Source organism: Schistocerca serialis, unplaced genomic scaffold, assembly GCF_023864345.2.
Source record: "Schistocerca serialis cubense isolate TAMUIC-IGC-003099 unplaced genomic scaffold, iqSchSeri2.2 HiC_scaffold_1059, whole genome shotgun sequence".
Classification (NCBI taxonomy): Eukaryota; Metazoa; Arthropoda; class Insecta; order Orthoptera; family Acrididae; genus Schistocerca; species Schistocerca serialis.
Genome location: NW_026047249.1, coordinates 75,001 through 80,000, shown reverse-complemented (window position 1 = coordinate 80,000; position 5,000 = coordinate 75,001). Strand labels below are relative to the sequence as shown.

Genomic DNA, 5,000 nt, shown 5'->3' with positions numbered 1-5,000 from the left:
GTTGTACCTTAACCTAACCTACGTTGTACCTTAACCTAACCTACGTTGTACCTTAACCTAACCTACGTTGTGCCTTAACCTAACCTACGTTGTGCCTTAACCTAACCTACGTTGTGCCTTAACCTAACCTACGTTGTGCCTTAACCTAACCTACGTTGTGCCTTAACCTAACCTACGTTGTGCCTTAACCTAACCTACGTTGTGCCTTAACCTAACCTATGTTGTGCCTTAACCTAACCTATGTTGTGCCTTAACCTAACCTATGTTGTGCCTTAACCTAACCTATGTTGTGCCTTAACCTAACCTATGTTGTGCCTTAACCTAACCTATGTTGTGCCTTAACCTAACCTATGTTGTGCCTTAACCTAACCTACGTTGTGCCTTAACCTAACCTACGTTGTGCCTTAACCTAACCTACGTTGTGCCTTAACCTAACCTACGTTGTGCCTTAACCTAACCTACGTTGTGCCTTAACCTAACCTACGTTGTGCCTTAACCTAACCTACGTTGTGCCTTAACCTAACCTACGTTGTGCCTTAACCTAACCTACGTTGTGCCTTAACCTAACCTACGTTGTGCCTTAACCTAACCTACGTTGTGCCTTAACCTAACCTACGTTGTGCCTTAACCTAACCTACGTTGTGCCTTAACCTAACCTACGTTGTGCCTTAACCTAACCTACGTTGTGCCTTAACCTAACCTACGTTGTGCCTTAACCTAACCTACGTTGTGCCTTAACCTAACCTACGTTGTGCCTTAACCTAACCTACGTTGTGCCTTAACCTAACCTACGTTGTGCCTTAACCTAACCTACGTTGTGCCTTAACCTAACCTACGTTGTGCCTTAACCTAACCTACGTTGTGCCTTAACCTAACCTACGTTGTGCCTTAACCTAACCTACGTTGTGCCTTAACCTAACCTACGTTGTGCCTTAACCTAACCTATGTTGTGCCTTAACCTAACCTATGTTGTGCCTTAACCTAACCTATGTTGTGCCTTAACCTAACCTATGTTGTGCCTTAACCTAACCTATGTTGTGCCTTAACCTAACCTATGTTGTGCCTTAACCTAACCTATGTTGTGCCTTAACCTAACCTATGTTGTGCCTTAACCTAACCTATGTTGTGCCTTAACCTAACCTACGTTGTGCCTTAACCTAACCTACGTTGTGCCTTAACCTAACCCATATTGTACCTTAACCTAACCCATATTGTACCTTAACCTAACCCATATTGTACCTTAACCTAACCCATATTGTACCTTAACCTAACCCATATTGTACCTTAACGTAACCTAATTTGTGCCTTAACGTAACCTAATTTGTGCCTTAACGTAACCTAATTTGTGCCTTAACGTAACCTAATTTGTGCCTTAACGTAACCTAATTTGTGCCTTAACGTAACCTAATTTGTGCCTTAACGTAACCTAATTTGTGCCTTAACGTAACCTAATTTGTGCCTTAACGTAACCTAATTTGTGCCTTAACGTAACCTAATTTGTGCCTTAACGTAACCTAATTTGTGCCTTAACGTAACCTAATTTGTGCCTTAACGTAACCTAATTTGTGCCTTAACGTAACCTAATTTGTGCCTTAACGTAACCTAATTTGTGCCTTAACGTAACCTAATTTGTGCCTTAACGTAACCTAATTTGTGCCTTAACGTAACCCATGTTGTGCCTTAACGTAACCCATGTTGTGCCTTAACGTAACCCAATTTGTGCCTTAACGTAACCCATGTTGTGCCTTAACCTAACCTATATTGTGCCTCAACCTAACCTATATTGCGCCTTAACCTGACGCACGTTGTCGCTGAACCTGCTCTGTAATTGTTATGCAACTCGTTAAATTAGTGTAGTGTTGCCTAACCGCAACCCTCGCAATATAGTTCGCTATTCGCACTGCCCGGTCCCCTGTGTATCGCGTCATGTTAAACACCTTGCAGGTGTTGCTGACTTTCCACATGCTCCTGCTATACACTGTAATGTGGATAGCAGCAGGACGTACATGCCCCCCCCCCTTCCCCCCTGCCTTCGCAAGCTGGTCGTTGAGAAGTTTGCATGTTCAATGCCCTTCGCATGCCGACGTACTCAGCCTACGTTGTGGTACGGCCTGTCACCTGTCCGCCGATGTACGCAAAACCCACAAACTGTACTGCACATTGGTCCGTATGTACTGAATGATACATCGTGGCACATGTGTGACCGTACGACGACTGCGCCTAGCAACGGCAGACCATACAGTCCAAATATTGTGCACGCAGCTACGTGTCGTCTCCCTATAAGAGCTGGATTGCAGTGTGGTACGCCATTCAGACGTGTGGGAGGAACGGACGCCCTGGATGGCGATCAGCATGAGCAGTCTGTTGATGTAGTGGAGCGTGTATTCGGACGTAGTCGTCTCTTCTCACACACCGTGATAGCATGTTGCACCGCGTTCCACATCTGCGACATCCTGCAGAGGCCGGCTGACAGTCGTTCGCGCAATGGACACCGCATACGTACGGGGGCTACCTTCCACGTGTTCTCGAGGCGTGCACATGTTGTTGCGTCTATGTGGGCAGACGTAGTGTGTTGTGACACCTGACACAGGCATGCAATACTCGTTGCAAATGGCGATGGACGTCTACGTTTGCTGGTGACGTTACGCAAATGAACAACAGGTAACCCGTTGTGGTGCGGTTGTTCTCGCTAGAGGTGAATCAGTGTTGGCGACGATCGGTCGAGCTATTAACCGGTTGTTTCAGGGATACCCACCATGCCCACGAACGTGAAAGGGGACCCACCATGCCCACGAACGCGAAAGGGGATCTGGGTGTGAGGCGATACGCGGCGGTGGCTGGGTGGGACCGTCCCCGGCCGGTGAGGGGGGGCCGCCCGGCGTGCTGGCAGCGCGGTGCGTGGGCGCACGCGCTACAGCCGGCTGGTGGGGGCGGCCAGTGGCAGGCGCGCCGGCCGACGGACGCGGCAGGCGGCGCAGCTGCGCGCCGGCGCCCCCTGCTCGCGGCGCCTTGCGGCCAAAGTAGGTCCTCGCGGGCCCGGTGCGAAGCGCGGTGGCCATCTGCAGTGTGCTGGTCCGATTGAGGACTGTGTGCGCTGAGGATGCGCCGCCGCCCGGCGCTCGGCGCCGCGACGCCGTCTGCTGCTCGGTCGCCCCAGCGGTTCTCGCAGGTGGTTTGTATCGCAGCTGTGCGGACGTGTTGGCGCGTGCGCTGTGCTGGGAGAGTTCGCTTCGGCACCCAAGTGGGGCTTTTGTCCTTCTGTGGCGCTGGCGTTGGAGCTGCCGGTCACCGTAGGTGGCGCGTGTTGTCTCCCGCCGGCAATGCCACGACAGCACGCTCCCGGGCCTCTGTCGGCAGCGGCAAGCTCAGTTGGGAGCACGGGTGGTCGCACCTAAAGCGTCTACTCGCCTAACTCCGGGCGATTGCGCCTCTCTCGAACCCGACCAAGTACTTAGGACGGCGCTGCGCGCCGCCGGGACCTGAGAGGGTTTCGAGGTGTGTTGTGCAGGGGAGCTCAGCCTCCTCCTGTTTGCAGAATAATTGAGCGGACGCTTGCGTGTTCGCGCGGGCCCCCGGGACACACTCCCGGGCGGCCGGCTGCTCAGCTCTAGTTGACGCAGCTCCCTGGTTGATCCTGCCAGTAGTCATATGCTTGTCTCAAAGATTAAGCCATGCATGTCTCAGTACAAGCCGCATTAAGGTGAAACCGCGAATGGCTCATTAAATCAGTTATGGTTCCTTAGATCGTACCCACGTTACTTGGATAACTGTGGTAAATCTAGAGCTAATACATGCAAACAGAGTCCCGACCAGAGATGGAAGGGACGCTTTTATTAGATCAAAACCAATCGGTCGGCTCGTCCGGTCCGTTTGCCTTGGTGACTCTGAATAACTTTGGGCTGATCGCACGGTCCTCGTACCGGCGACGCATCTTTCAAATGTCTGCCTTATCAACTGTCGATGGTAGGTTCTGCGCCTACCATGGTTGTAACGGGTAACGGGGAATCAGGGTTCGATTCCGGAGAGGGAGCCTGAGAAACGGCTACCACATCCAAGGAAGGCAGCAGGCGCGCAAATTACCCACTCCCGGCACGGGGAGGTAGTGACGAAAAATAACGATACGGGACTCATCCGAGGCCCCGTAATCGGAATGAGTACACTTTAAATCCTTTAACGAGTATCTATTGGAGGGCAAGTCTGGTGCCAGCAGCCGCGGTAATTCCAGCTCCAATAGCGTATATTAAAGTTGTTGCGGTTAAAAAGCTCGTAGTTGGATTTGTGTCCCACGCTGTTGGTTCACCGCCCGTCGGTGTTTAACTGGCATGTATCGTGGGACGTCCTGCCGGTGGGGCGAGCCGAAGGCGTGCGACCGCCTCGTGCGTGCTCGTGCGTCCCGAGGCGGACCCCGTTGAAATCCTACCAGGGTGCTCTTTATTGAGTGTCTCGGTGGGCCGGCACGTTTACTTTGAACAAATTAGAGTGCTTAAAGCAGGCAAGCCCGCCTGAATACTGTGTGCATGGAATAATGGAATAGGACCTCGGTTCTATTTTGTTGGTTTTCGGAACCCGAGGTAATGATTAATAGGGACAGGCGGGGGCATTCGTATTGCGACGTTAGAGGTGAAATTCTTGGATCGTCGCAAGACGAACAGAAGCGAAAGCATTTGCCAAGTATGTTTTCATTAATCAAGAACGAAAGTTAGAGGTTCGAAGGCGATCAGATACCGCCCTAGTTCTAACCATAAACGATGCCAGCCAGCGATCCGCCGCAGTTCCTCCGATGACTCGGCGGGCAGCCTCCGGGAAACCAAAGCTTTTGGGTTCCGGGGGAAGTATGGTTGCAAAGCTGAAACTTAAAGGAATTGACGGAAGGGCACCACCAGGAGTGGAGCCTGCGGCTTAATTTGACTCAACACGGGAAACCTCACCAGGCCCGGACACCGGAAGGATTGACAGATTGATAGCTCTTTCTTGATTCGGTGGGTGGTGGTGCATGGCCG

General features: G+C 51.6%; 1 non-coding gene across 1 annotated transcript in view; it reads left to right on the top strand.

Annotated features, from left to right (window-relative positions):
* Positions 1-3,621: 3,621 nt before the first annotated feature.
* LOC126430790 (small subunit ribosomal RNA) overlaps positions 3,622-5,000 on the top strand; it is a 1,909-nt gene continuing 530 nt past the window's right edge. Inside the window, exon 1 of the ribosomal RNA XR_007577315.1 lies at positions 3,622-5,000. This exon is cut by the window's right edge and continues 530 nt beyond it. This is a non-coding gene — a ribosomal RNA (small subunit ribosomal RNA).